We start from the raw sequence: 15279 nt of genomic DNA, 5'->3' as shown, positions 1-15279 counted from the left end.
CAGTACAACTTATTGTCTCTGCAACTCAAGTCCTACAATAACTGTCACCTCTATTAGAGCAAATCTTTCATGCTGCTTGACTTTTTCTGACCCTGATCCGGATCTTAAGTAACCCATCTCGGTTCCTTGACTCGTGTCAACTCATTCTTGGTCACATGTATGGCACGAGTTTTTGCTATGTTGCTTCACAGACAATTTTTAAGTTATAAAAGTAAGGACTTCAACATATCAACATATCTCAACAATAGGTTATATGCAGATATAATGTCTTATATAATCTATTGTTAGGCATTTAGATTCAGTTATTTTCCAAATATTTTCATTTGTGGGTATTTAAATAAACATGTACTCTTGCTCTATTTCCTAATTTTAATTTTAAGAAGAAATATAACTTTCCGGGGCACATGGGTGGCTCAGTTGGTTAAGTGACTGACTCTTGGTTTCAGCCTCAGGTCTGGTCTCATGGGGTGTGGGATCAAGCCCCCTGCTGGGATCCCCACTCAGCAGGAGTCTGCTTGAAGATTATCTCACTCTGCCCTCCCACCACTTGCACACACATACTCGTGCACTCTCTCTCTCAAATAAAGAGATAAAGCTTTGAAAAAAAAAGTATTACTTTTTTTCCCTTATGGTTCACAACATAGTAATTCGACAACTGTATACATTACACAATGTTCACCACAGGAAGTGTAGTTACCAATTTGTCACCAGAAAAGGTATTACTTTGTGTGGATTTAAAAATGACTTTTTAATGAGGTATATTTATATATTATATTATATATTATTATATTTGTTATATTTAAAAGTGGTTCTATAATTTGGGCTGGTTCTGATGTCTCAAAGACTTAACTTCCCTGATTTCCAGTTTTTAAGTTTATAAAGTGGAGTTTCCTGTCAGTGAACATCACATATGTTACAAAATTCATTATTCTTTCATAGTATTTAACCATAATATTAAGAACATTGTGGGGGTGCCTGGGTGGCTCAGTGGGTTAAAGCCTCTGCCTTTGGCTTGGGTCATGGTCCCAGGGTCCGGGGATCGAGCCCCGCATCGGGCTCTCTGCTCCGCGGGGAGCCTGCTTCCTCCTCTCTCTCTGCCTGCCTCTCTGCCTACTTGTGATCTCTATCTGTCAAATAAATAAATAAAATCTTTAAAAAAAAAGAACATTGTGTATTATATTAATATTATTTGATTCCTATTACTTAGAGTATGAATTTTTTAAAGATTTTATTTATTTATTTGGGAGACAGAGAGAGAGAGCACAAGCAGGGAGAGAGGGAGAGGGAGAAGCAGACTCCCTGCTGAGCAGGGAGCCCTTTGCAGGGTTCAGTCCCAGGACCCTGGGATCATGATCTGAGCCGGAGGCAAATGCCTAACCCACTGAGCCACCCAGATGCCCCTAGGGTATGAATTTTTTAAAGCTGTTGTAAGTAAGTATTGTCAAACAATTTTTCAACATTTTCTGCCGCATTACGTGGTCTCCAGAAATGGACAGATATACTAATTCCATTCATATTTTCACTGGTACTATACACACTATAATTTTAAAAATAATTTAATAGAGGAAATGAAACTTCATTATTGCTTTCATTTGCTATCTTTCACTAGAAATGGAGTTGAACAATTTTCAATTTACTCAGACACTTTTATTTCCCCTTACTCTCAACATACTGAGTCCAGACTGTAGTGGAAAAAAAATATTTTAGCAATTTTTATGCATTAAAAATCATCACCACAGATTTCAATAAACTAAAGTCTAAAACAATCTTTTCAATAATACCAGTTCTCATCAGGCAGTAATGCTTAAATCTCACTTCAGTGAAAAGGATAGTCACGGATTAAGAGAGAAGTCATAAAAATCAAGTCTTGTACCTAGGTCTCTTTAACAGTCAGCTTCTGTTAATTACAAACCAGGGGCGGAGAAGGGAGAGACAGTTTCTATTCTCTACCAAATCAAGAGAAAGGGAGGCCACTTATCTGGTGAGCACAAAGCAAATCAGACTCTGCTCCTTTCCCTATTCCACCTTTGTTTGCTTATTTAACCAGGCAAAAGTACTTAACTACACAAAACAGCTTCTACTATATTGACATAAAACTCATTTCACATGACCCACAAATAATCGTTGGCAGCCTTCAAAAGGGTACCTGCTCACAGCTCCATCATTTCCTTAAAATGAACTGTGGCAACAGCCCTACATTCAGTCTGTGCAATTTTTAAAATTTTAGAACCAATTGGCCCTTCGTTTGTCAAGCAGTTTCCATGAAATAGTTTTAAAAAAATCATTTATGAAATGTCACTTTTGGGGCACCTGGGTGGCTCAGTAGGTTAAAGCCTCTGCCTTCTGCTCAGGTCATGATCCCAGGTTCCTGGGATAGAGCCCCGCATCAGGCTCTCTGGCTTCCCTCCTCTCTCTCTGCCTGCCTGTCTGCCTACTTGTGATCCCTGTCTGTCAAAAAAAAAAAAAAAAGAAAAAAGAAAAAAAGAAAAAAGTCACTTTCAGTGTTGGACAAGAACCCAATTTGATGACCAAGTCTGAGGACTTTCCGGGGCACTGGCTCTCCGTCATGACTGCGCGGTGGAGTTTTCAGGAGCTTTAATGGACACTCGCGTTGCCCCCTTGCCCAAGGTTCTGATGTCATCTGTCTGGGCTGAAGTCCAGGCAGGGAGATTTTTTAAAAAGAGCCTCAACCAGGAGCTTCAGCCTCACTGCTTTAGGGGAAAGTAAGGGATAGAGTTTCTTTGTTACCTGCTGTAGCAACTTCTGTTTGTAAAATATGATGACACATGTGAGTTTATTTCTCAAAAGAAGAGACTCCTGAGGATTTGTTTTTTGTCTATTTACTTGCTTGTTTGAAGCCATACATATTTTGCCATAGTATTTTGAACTATGCATTCAAATACTATGCGTATAGTATTTAAACTATAGAATAAACATGATGCAAGTTAATCAGATCTTCTAAAAAAGTAGTTCTTTGGTTTTAAGACTGCGTGAACACTGTGGAAGGGACAAGTACCAAATGGAAACGGGACACCAATGGCTTTGCCATCGATGCTCTGACGCATAGTCACTGTTTTAGCCTATTTCCCGGCATCCTTTATTCCTACTCCTCTGCTTTCCAGCGCCATCCAGAGCACCTCCTTTATGCATCTCTTTGTTCTCCCTGCCTGTCAGTGGTGCCTGACACCATCCAAGACGTGGTTGTTGACTGACTGCGTTTTTCCACTGTTCTGCGAGCTGGGTCGGCTGTCATTAGTAGCGGTGCTACAGTGACCTCTCTTGATGAAACCAGAAAGTGCAGAAAGGCATTTCAGAAAGGAGTTCTCCTGACAACAGTCAAGTTGAGGTTAAAATGGGAGCCAGTCTCAGCCTTGGACAAAACTGAGGAGGAGATAATATCAAAGGAGCTTAGGGCAAATGGGAAGCAGAACAGCACGGTTGGTCTGTTTCTGTGGGTAGCCTGCCCCACACTTTTAACTTGTCTGAATCTTTCTCTGTATAGCCATAACCCAGGGGCACAAGCTTAAATGCACTCTTTTTAAATGATTTCCTGGGTTTTCAGCACTCAAAGATTTAAAAGTTTTGTTCTATGGATTGATTTTTCATGAGTCACCAAGGCATTCTAATCAAGGCAATTAAAAACCCCATACTACATTTTGGAAGATAAAGTCACAGTGCTTTAGAGTAGTTCCCCCCCCCCCTTTTTTTTAACTGTTCTTACTTTTAGTTTGTATTTGTTGTTATTGTTTATGTACTGATACACACTTGGTGTAAACTCAGAGGGCGGAAGAAATGAAAGAGACAGCTTTTGGTGCTATGGTCAAGGAGATAACTACTTAAGGAATTAAAGGCAAGAAAATTCGATCTTAGGGGCTCCTGGGTGGTGCAGTTGGTTGAGCATTAGACCCTTGGTTTCAGCTCAAGTCATGATCAGGGTCATGAGATCCAGCCCTGAGTTGGACTCTGTGCTTAGCATGGAGTCTGCTCAAGATTCCCTCTCCCCTCACACCCCTCCCCTCCACTGCCTCCTCTCTCTCTCTCTCTCTCTCTCTCACTCACTCTCGCTCTCAATAAATAAATAAATAAATCTTAAAAAAAAAAAGAGAAGAAAACTTGATCCTATGGCACAAGTACAAATGAGAATATTGGCACCAAATCATAAACACTTAGGCTATTGGGGGTCAGCCAGCTAAGAGTTAACCTGAAGACTCTGACTCTAAACTCAGGGTTCAGTTTCAACCTTTGCACTGACTGAATCAATTAACTTTCTGCCTAATTAACTCAGCTCTCAGATGAGGCTACCCATAAAGCGTCCCATATGGACAGTGGCCCTATTTCCCTTTCTAACAACAAGGTATAAAATTGCTTATCTGCATACTGATAACTTAGAGGTGAAAGAAAGAACAGGAGGTAGGGTGTTTATTGAAATAGAAATAGGATATTAACACAAATGTGCTTTGAACAAAATGATAATTTTAGAGCTGGTAATAAAGGAAAAAGTATACAACAGCCAGGTGAAGAATTAAAACATTTTCTTCCGTAAATGAGGAATGAAAACACACTGGGTCCTCTCCCCACTGACATTGTGGGGGCTTCGATTATGGGCCCACCTTCACAGTGGGCCTACACTGTAGACCCCTTAATAGCAATAAATAAGCCTTTTGCCATAAAACCATTTTAGAAGGAATCCAAAACAAAGAACTCCATGTCAAAGTACCAAACTATTTTTATAAGACTGCAGGTTTACTCTATTTATTTTTCTTCACACACCCTGTCCCCAAGACTTTTAAAGAGTGCTAAAAATGATACAAAACCCAAGAAGATAACAATAATAAGGCAGAAGCAACAGAATAAAGGAAACTAAAGATAGGGCCAGAGAATGGAGCCAGAAAAGAGGCTAAAAATATTCATAAACATGGTATCTATGTGCTCTCTTCCACGCTAATGGGCCACAAATGTGGCTTTCACCTGCTAGCAGCCACAATGAATAGAGTGGCCTGGTCAAGGACTCCCGAACAGACTCTCTAAGATAAAAACAAATGAATTTCACAGAAGACAACCAAGTCTTCCCTGTGTTGTGCCCTGAAAAACAAAACAAAATCATAACCCCCCCCCCACACACACACAAAAGAACAACAAAACCCACTTTGCTTGGTCCCTTTGTGAAAAAGAAACTATGTGATAGAATAAGCAATGTCCTCAATAATATCTTTTCTCCCTCATTTTATTTTATTTTATGTCTTTTCAGTGTTCCAAAATTCATTGTTTATGCACCACGCCCAGTGCTCCATGCAATAAGTGCCGTCTACAATACCCACCACCAGGCTCACCAAACCCCCCATCCCCTCTCCCCTCCAAAACCCCCAGTTTGTAATCAATAATATCGTAATACAAAGTTTCACAGGACTTTTCCTGAAAATACTCCTCTGGATGGGGTGCCCAGTTTCATTTGAATTTCAGATAAACAAGCCAGACATACTTTCACTAAACAATTACTCATTGTTTGTCTGTGATTCAAGTTTAACTCAGCTCCCTGTGTATTTATTTGCAAAATCTGGCAGCTCAGGGTGAAGGCCTCAGATAGAAATGCAAATCCCTACATCTGTGCATGTTGATAATACCAAAGTGTAGGACCCTGTTGAGCTACCAGCCAAGGGCAGATCTGTGCTATATAGCTTAGGACTCTTGAGTATCTAGGGGACAAATATTCACCCCAGCTTAAGAATTGAAACATTAGGGGCTCCTCGGTGGCTCAGTGGGTTAAGGCCTCTGCCTTTGGCTTGGGTCATGATCCCAGGGTCCTGGGATCGAGCCCTGCATCAGGCTCTCTCACCTGCTTCCTCCTCTCTCTCTACCTGCCTCTCTGCCTACTTGTGATCTCTCTCTGTCAAAAATAAATAAAATTAAATTAAAAATTTAAAAAAAAAATTGAAACATTGTTTTCCGGGTCTTTAAGAACCAGAAGAGGTTTTACTTAGAAATGCTTCTAGGTCTACTATATGGACAGGGGATTATTTCTCCCCTGTGGGGATATCAGAATATCACTGATAGTCTCCCCTGTGAAATATCAGTGAGTTTGCTTGTTTATTTTTTTCTGGATTAGGTGCCATATGAAATGATTGGACACTGACGTAGATTAATTATCTTAAAATAGAGCTTCCAATCCATCCTGTGGAATGTGAGAACCTAGTAAAATATTCTAAATGCATTTTGAAGTACTAATTACTGATAAAAAGGTGCTTAACCAAAAAAAAAAAAGAAAGAAAGAAAAAGGATAGCTTTTCAGTCTTAGAAGGTCAATTGTGGGTTCAAAGAGATTACATAGTCTGAAATTTGATAGAAATTGCCAAATTGCTCCCTAAATAAATTATAACAGTTTACATGCCAAACCCATGGGATAGGGAGACTGCTTTCCAGCACTCTTAGTAATAGGATGCTTTGGATGCTTTCATTTTTGTCAGTCTTATATGTAAAAGAAGCTGTATCTCCCTGTTGCATCAACTTGAAACTCTTCAACTATGAACAAAATTGTAGTTGACATTTGTCAATTTGGGACTGCCCGTCCCCACTGTCAGTATTTTTCACCATTCCCAGGCACCCAAGGATCACCCTTTGGAGCACTGTACCTTCCTGTGTCTTTGGCGTAGGCAGTAGAGTCCACATCTTGCTATGAAAACTGTGGGGTCAAAGCCACAGCCCTCGCGGTGGGAACTGCTGTGTGAGTGCTCTGTGCCTGCTCTGTGACTTGGACTGCTGTTCTTACCACACAGCACTCCAGAGCTCTGTGGCCATTGTCTGGTTTGGAACATAAGCTTTTACTGCCCTGAGCCCCAGCTCTCTCTCCAATGCATCCATTTCCTTTGTGAGAAAAATCAATGTATTCCTTCTGCTTGCTGTCCGGGACACCAGCACTATTGCATAGAGAGAGGTTCCATCTAATTTTCCTGTAGTGAATCTGTTAAATAGTGAGCCTTTCCAGTGCATGAACATGATTTGATCACAGTTTACATACAATTTCCTCAGGAATTCATCTATGGTATTATGCAAAGTATTAAATCTAAATTACCAAAAAAAAATGATTAGCATGAACCCATCTAGAAGGCAGTATTATGAGCTCTCTCATTAAGGACAGATTCACTTTTAAACAAAACAATTACACCATGGTGTAAAGTGGTGTTCCGGTTTGGCACACGGAGCATAGTGAGGAGAATTGAAGTTTGTTGATTTCCGGGTTCCAAGATTAGTAAAAATAAGGACTTAGCTCTAAATATCAATACTTTCATCACCGCTTACTAGCTAGTGTGGAGAATCAGAATATGCCACCCCCAAATGTACAGCTTTAGTATGAGGAGATTCAAGACATGCAGAAAGAAGCCTTCTCAGAGCCTCTCTTACCTGACTCAAAGCAAGCTTCTAGAAAGGAAAACTGCCCCAAATGCCCTCTCCCGGGGAAGCTCTATGGCCATGCAGAAGAAGGAAAGCTGGCACCAAAATGGACCTGCACAGACAAACTTTGTTAAGAAGGCCCTCCTTGGGGCACCTGGGTGGCTCAGTGGGTTAAAGCCTCTGCCTTCGGCTCAGGTCATGATCCCAGGGTCCTGGGATTGAGCCCCACATCGGGCTTTCTGCTTAGCCGGGAGCCTGCTTTCTCCTTTCTCTCTGCCTGCCTCTCTGCCTACTTGTGATCTCTGTCTGTCAAATAAATAAATAAAATCTTTTAAAAAAAGGCCCTCTTTTTCCATTAGTTTCTCCCATGTATGTGGCTTCCCACAGTTTGCAGCCCCCAGAAGCCTGGAAACTCTTCTCCCTTTGTCTTGTCACTTCCCTACAAATTTCTCATTCTTTGTTCAAATGCCACGTAAGTCCAAGTTTGAACCACCCCTTTGAGTTACCGGTCCTTGAGCTCCTCCCACATGCATGTAGGTTGTCCATGTCAGTCCATTATGATCTTCTCTCATTCATCTGTGTTTTGTCAGATTATTATTCAGGACCACCTGTAGCAGCCATTCATTCACAAATACCACAAGTTCCCCATAGAAAGTACTATGTCTTTTTGTTATTAAATTGTGTGTATGGACAGCACCCTCCCCTATCAAATGGTTGCAAGACACTGCAACAGCCCCCTTGGCGTAGCCTTAAGTTTTGATCATTTCTCTTTTTTTCTCTGTGTATGTATGTGTGTCTCTTTCTTTTTCATCCGTGTATATTGTCTCCCCATCCCCTTTGGCCAGAACAATCTTTCATGGATGTAGTTGTACAATTTACATATAATGCATGGATTTTAAGTATTCATTCTGAAGAGTTTTGTTAATCATATCACCTATTAAACTGCCATCTGTGGAAATAGTAAACATTCCCAAATCCCAGAAAATCCTCTCAAGTTTCTTTCTTGTCAGTTCTGCACTATTTCCCCTAAGAGAGAGAGGAAGAACAAAACAAAACACCAGTTTCTAACAATTATACTTGTTTTGCCTATATGACAATTCATATAAATTGAATCATAATATGTGTGCTTTATTTTTAAATATTTTTAAAGATTTTATTTATTTATTTGACACATATAGAGAGAGATCACAAACAGGCAGAGAGGCAGGCAGAGAGAGAGGGGGAAGCAGGCTCCTCACTGAGCAGAGAGCCCGATGTGGGGCTCGATCCCAGGACCCTGAGATCATGACCTGAGCTGAAGGCAGAGGCTTTAACCCACTGAGACATAGGAGCCCCGTTTGTATTTTTTTCTTATGAGTTCTCTATGTAATTTGCAAATTTGCATTCATCTTTGTGCAGGGGCCCTGCTACTCTGCTCTGCATCTTTCCAATTTTAGTGTATGTGCTGCTGAAGAGACCATAGTTCTTTATGTATTTTGGATTCAACTCTTTAATAAGATAAACATTTTTTTCTCAAACTATTATTTTTTAATGAACAGTGGCAAGTACATATCATAACCATTCTCTTGAATAGATATACCCAAACATCAAGTAACAAATATACCAGGCAGTTATTGTCATCACAAATATTTGGTATAAAAAACTATCCTAAAACACAGTGACTTAAAACAATAGACATTTATATAGCAACCAAGGGAAGAGGTCAGTTGGGGTCAGCTAATCTAGGCTGGGTTCAGCTGACATCTTGGCTGCGGTCGTTCTGTTCCATGGGTCTGATGTTCTCTCCTGGAATCAGTGCGTGGGCACAGCCATATTCTTCTCATGGCAATGGCTGAGGCACAAAAGGACCAGCACAAACATGCCAGGCCTCTTGAGTCTTAGACTCAGACTAACACTGTGTTACTTTCTCATCTATCTGTGTGGACCAAAGCCTCGATCATGGATGGAACCAGAGCTGAAGTGAGAAATGTGCCCTGCCCACCATTAGTAACCTTGGCAAAATTGCTTGACAAATGGCATAGATACAGGTAGGAGTGAAGAATGGGAATTATTGAAATCTATTGCAAACATGTGAAAGCTGTAAGGTTATAAATGCATTTTTAAGGAATTTGTGATAGAAAAAAGACATTAGGAATAATTCACAGAATATTTTGTCCTCATTCACTGTCTTGCTGAATGTTTGATTTCCCGCCATCAACCCAACTCATTCCATTTCGTAGTCAACTAGTCCTAAAGCCATTCATTTATGAGTTCATGAGTTTATTTAATAATTATTTAGAATATTTCATCTATGCGAGGTACTGTGTGCTAGGTTCTAGAAGTACAACAGTGAACAAGACAGGCAGAAATTATGAAGTTCAGAACAACTGAGTATGAAAGTTCATTCAGTAGGATGCTATGGGAGTCCATTGGAAGGGCAGCATACCCCGAATCCTAGTGTGAAGGAAGGTTTTACAAAGAAAATGATATCTAAGCTAAAGCCTAACTGACACATACGAGTTAAAAAGGCAAAGGGGGAGAAGAGATGTAGTAGCCTGTGCAAGAGAATGCTTAAATGCAGCCCAGAGTTTGAGTGGAGAGGTGACTATGGGCACAGAGTGGAGAGTGGATCAAAGAAGTAGAGAGACAGGAGGCAGGGAAGCCACTGGAGGGATGGATTCCACTGGATGGATTCCAGTGACATCTGGGAGTTCTGGTGAGAGGGCTTGGATTTTGATTTTATGTAGGATGAATGGAGAGTGAGAAATCAAGTATAATGCCCAAATTTCTTGACTAATCAAATAGATTTTACATTGAATGAAATAAGACTTAGAGGAAAGGGTCACATTGGGTTGATGGGAGGAACAGATAAATTTTATTCTAAAATATTGAGTTATTGTGTTATAAGATAAACTGAGCCATATTAAATATTTTAAGTGTTTTTTGTGGAAAAATGAATTCAAATCAGGCAGTATCCCATCTAGAAGCCATAAAGAAGTTCCAAGGAACCCTATAAAATGGAGGACTTATATGGGCAGAAAGGAGTTGGAATGAAGAAGATGGAGAAGAGACACATTAACATGTACAAGGTTGTGGCAAGTTACTTTCCTTTGGGGGATGACAGGGATTTCTCTGGAAGATTATCTAATTAGTGCTGGTGAGATGATTCCTGATCAACTGATTCAAGATTCCATTTCTGGGAGAGCTGGAACTGCAATTAAATTAAGCCTTGGTTTGGTGACATGGGGTTTAGCATAAGTGACTCTACTGGGGGCCTATTGCCTTATTTTTAACACTTGTGAGATCCCTAGGAGGTACTGTCTTCCAGCTAGCAGTAAATATGAACCTGAAGTTTAGTAGAGAATTTAGGACTTGTAGTAGCTTTACAGGTCACAAATATAGTCGGGATTGAACGCCAGGGAAAGGGTGAAGATTCTCATGGAGAATACACAAAATAGGAGGACAGAATGGGGAGGAATATCAGTCAACAGGTCAACAGGGAAAGGGTGGGCAGGTGAGGGGATCTCGCCAGGGAGGCAAAACGACTCGTTATTTTATATTTTTAAAAATTTCTTAGAATTATTTGAGAAATTCAGAATTTATTTATTTTGATCAGCTCCGCAGAAATAATAAACTCTTCAGTCAATAGTAAAGAAATAAAAATGGGCTTTCTGCAACGATGTACATTCCATTGCTCAATCTCTTGTTGATGTTCTTGTGTTTGTTTTCAGATGACTTCAGTGGACAAGGTGAGTTTATTTGCTTACTTTATTCTCTACGCCCAATACCTTAGGCGCATATCCCGTATGTATGGTAATTTACCATGATACTTTAAACATTTTGGAAAAAAATCTGTATGGATCAACATTTTATATGTTAAGGCAGAAGATACACCTTTAGGTAGGTGTCATTTCAACCACAGTCTTTTGAATCAAAATACAACCATGCCTGATGCAGCAGATTCCCACCTCCCAGAGTATAACACATCTCAGGACAGAAGCATGCTAAGATGTTGGTGGAAAACATGAGTATAACTATATTTATTTTTTTAAAGATTTATTTATTTGAGAGAGAGGGAGAGAGACAGTACAAGCGAGTGGACAGGCAGAGGCAGAGAGAAACACTCCCTGCTTAGCAGGGGACCTGATTCGGGGCTTGATCCCAGGACCCCAGGAACATGATCTGAGCCGAAAGCAGATGTTGAACTGACTGAGCCACCCAGGTGCCCTCATAATTTATTAATTCAAATACTCATAAGAGATCCTGGGTGGCTCAGTTGGTTAAGCATCTGCCTTTGGCTCAGCTCATGATCCTAGGGTCCTGGGATCGAGTCTGCATTGGGCTCCCTGTTCAGCAAGAAGCCTGTCTCTATCCCTGCCCTTCACCATGCTTGTGCTCTCTCTAGCTCTCTCTCTCTCAAAGAAATAAATAAATAAAATCTTTAAAAAATAAATTAATAAATTATGATAAAGCATCTTTACCAACCCAAGTTGTCAGAACAGGAGCAATTTAGTGATAAATGTGGAACCCAGGTACTCGTGGAAGAATGCAAGTCTGCTTAACAGAGACAACCGCACAATCTAATAAGAAGAAGGCTCTTCTTGGTACAGCCTAATAGAGGAACTGGTTTTACAACTTTGTTTGATGTCTGTGAATTAAACCACAGGTCTTAAAAACAGGTTTATAAGAACTGGTTCTTAAATAGGGAAAGCTAGATTGCACCGCAGGCATTTTTGAAGAGGAAACTGCCTGTTACCTTGAGTAGAATATACACAAGATGAAGGAGCCAAAAGATTTCATATGTTTTGGTTGTCTTCACAATATAACTATGGCTCTGGCAGTGAGTCACATCAGTTGTTAAAAATTATTTAAATATAACCCAAACAACGTGTTCTTATGAACACAGCTTGGCCACTAATTTTAGATAAATGGACATATCCTTTTTTTATTTTGATGGCTTTGTTTTGTTTTGTTTGTTTTTTTGTCTCTGTTATAAGCCAAAATCTTATAGTATGACCTTTCTAGGACCATGGCAAGTGATGCTCATGATAGGAAGAAGTTGAGACTAATCCGAGAACACATCTTGACCCCTGAAATGCAATAAAAGCCTGGATCCAAGGAAACTGGAGTGAAGTATGAAGAGAAGGAAGCCTGCCTCCTTGTGTAGATGCAGAAAAGTATGGCAGCAGGGAGAGAGAGAGAGAGAGAGAGAGAGAAGGTAGATAAAGTGAGCTAGATAGTTATATTGTCTCCATGTCATCACTGAATTCTCTGTATGTGGCTTCAAACTGAGGTGTATATGCTTACATATGTGTATGTACATGTATGTACGTACCTGTGCGTGGAAGAGGAAAGATCTATTAGGGAGAAGGAAGGGGGAGAGGTGGAAGGACAAGGAAGGAGGAAGAGGAGAAGCAAAAGAAGAAGAGAAGGAAAGAGGAGGAGGGGGAGGAGGAGGAAGATAGAGACATACCATGAGAAAAACCTATGAAAACAACATGGCACAGTCCCTTCCCACACTAAGGGATAATTCTGGTTTCCTTACTCTCTTTCGCAGATGCAAAGAGCAAGACAAAACACATAAACATCCAGACTTGTATTTACGAATATGTATCCTGCACTCAAGTACAATTCATCACAGGGACCATAATAAAAGTAGAGAGTCATGTAGGAATGGGAGCGTGACTGCCTTACTTCATTCTTCCAGATAATCACAAAATTTTCCACTTGTCAGTAGACCGGTACCTGAAGTCTGAGAATAATAAGGACATCATTAAGTGAGTAAATAGAGAACGGGGGAGAGGGGGGAGAAAACTGGGTTGAGATTTCTTTTCTGATTTTATTTCCTCCTTATCAACAACTATGAAGATTCTTATCACAGCTGACCTTTGTTCGTACGCTTTATCACACGGAGGCCATTATCCTTGGTCACTGAAACCTCCCTTCTACAGCTGTTTTCCCTAAGAGGGGCAGGCAAGCTTGCGGGAGTCTTGAGAATAAGGCGCGGAAGGCGGCAGATGCTGGTGTTCAATAAAAGCCCGCCTGGCTTTGCCAGACCCTGGCTGAGCTGGGAGGGGAGGGGGGTGCGCATGCGTGTGTTGCAAAATAAAGTTTCTTGGGTTTAGCTAGATTTGATTTCAATTCTGAGTGAGCCTGTATTTCCATGGCACATCAACATTGATTTTTCACAATTCTTTCTTCTCTGCGGGTAGGAGTGTAGATCAGGTTATGCCTACATTCTTTGGGATCAGAAAAATCATTTCCTTTTCTCTCTGTCCTTAGCTAATTCTTTCCTCCCAAATCTCACTCTCCTTGATAAAAACATATTTCATAATGGCAACCCAGTAGTATGGAACCTCATTACGCCTCAGCAAATCTGTGATTATGTTTTATTTACGTAGTATCTTTATTTAGGCCAGAAATTGATAAAGAAAACTTCCAGGCAGTCCCAGGTAGATACCAGGAAACGCTCAAGTATTATTAAGCTGAATGGGAAGAGACCAAGCTACAAGTCAGGTTAGGATCCTTTTCTTGGATATGGCACTGATTTTTTTTCTTTTTTTTTTTTAAACTAAGTCCACGCATTCGTTAGGACCTCACTCTCTTCTGTAAATGTAGGCATTGGAATGGAAAAGACTTTTTTTTTTTTTTTTAGATTTTATTTATTTATTTGACAGAGAGAGAGAGATCACAAGTAGGCAGAGAGGCAGGCAGAGAGGCAGGTAGAGAGGCAGAGAGAAAGGAAGAAGCAGGCTCCCTGCGGAGCAAGAGAGTCCGATGCGGGCTCGATCCCAGGACCATTAGATCATGACCCGAGCTGAAGGCAGCGGCTTAATCCACTGAGCCACCCAGGCGCCCCTGGAATGGAAAAGACTTCGAGCGCGCGTGCGCGCGCTAATGCACACTCTCACGCGACTGAGAAATTGGGAGATACTATTCCTTAATACTGGCACGTGGACATTTCCCTTCCGTGTTTCCTTCTACTACTTGGCATTGTTGAGGCTGTCTTGCCCCACTGTAAGTATTACTCAAAAGGCACCTGAACCCTTTGCGTTTCAGTGATTCATCTGGCTCCAGTTTATAAGCCTGGGTCATCGGGCTCATACCTGTGATGTAACAACTAAACACTAACATCTGGGGAAACAGTGTCCAGGCCAGTGTAACTTTGCGCAAGCAGCTGCTTCAGTGGCCATAGTGTGTGTTTTCCTACTAAATTGTTGTTGGAAGGGCTTCCTGCTAATCTGTGGCTTCAAGGACTACACAGACTTCCTGGGTAATTGAACCCTTAACTCCTGAGCATGGTAACTGTGCCCATGTTTTTGAGTAGCTGGAAATGGATCCGAGTAGGAGTGAATTTACTCTGAAACTCAAACCTATGTAGGCTTGAATTTAAACCTAAATAGGCCTGAAATTTAGTCTAGTAGAACTGAAGCTGATTTCTTATTTGCATACCCAATTGATGTTAGCGATTCTGATGTCCAGTGTACCTGGAGATTCAAAGGAAAGTGAGGGGTTGAGTACATAGTATAAACTGGGGCTTCAGCCAATCACTCCTCACCCCCATTATGTATGTCTTTCTGATTGTTTCCGTAAGTGCCCAAGTGATTAAAAGATCACAAGTTAATTTTGAGTCATTGAAAACTGAAGTCCCTTGGGTACATAGAGGCAAAGAATTTCATTTCTTAACCATATATGTGAAGGAGTTATATCTCCTCCAGTTCAGACTGGCATACTTTACATTAGTGAAGTGATGTCAAGCTTAAATATATATTCTTAGGATTCCTTGGGATTCAGATAAGACCCAAGAGTTACAGAGCAGTATCAATGGTTATTAGGCATTATGCGATGTAAAACAGAGAACCTCGAGGCTGCCAGGGATTTTCAGTGATGATGTAGGAAGGACAGTTAATATTT

The 15279-nt window shown here is 40.7% G+C and overlaps 1 non-coding gene across 1 annotated transcript; it reads right to left on the bottom strand.

Moving 5' to 3' along the window:
- Window positions 1–8738: 8738 nt before the first annotated feature.
- On the bottom strand, window positions 8739–8843 carry LOC123927336. Its single transcript, XR_006815421.1, has one exon. It is a non-coding gene; the product is annotated as a U6 spliceosomal RNA (small nuclear RNA).
- Window positions 8844–15279: the final 6436 nt, after the last annotated feature.

The sequence above is a fragment of the Meles meles genome, chromosome 16 (assembly GCF_922984935.1).
Source record: "Meles meles chromosome 16, mMelMel3.1 paternal haplotype, whole genome shotgun sequence".
Classification (NCBI taxonomy): domain Eukaryota; kingdom Metazoa; phylum Chordata; class Mammalia; order Carnivora; family Mustelidae; genus Meles; species Meles meles.
This window is presented reverse-complemented; position numbering and strand designations above follow the sequence as displayed.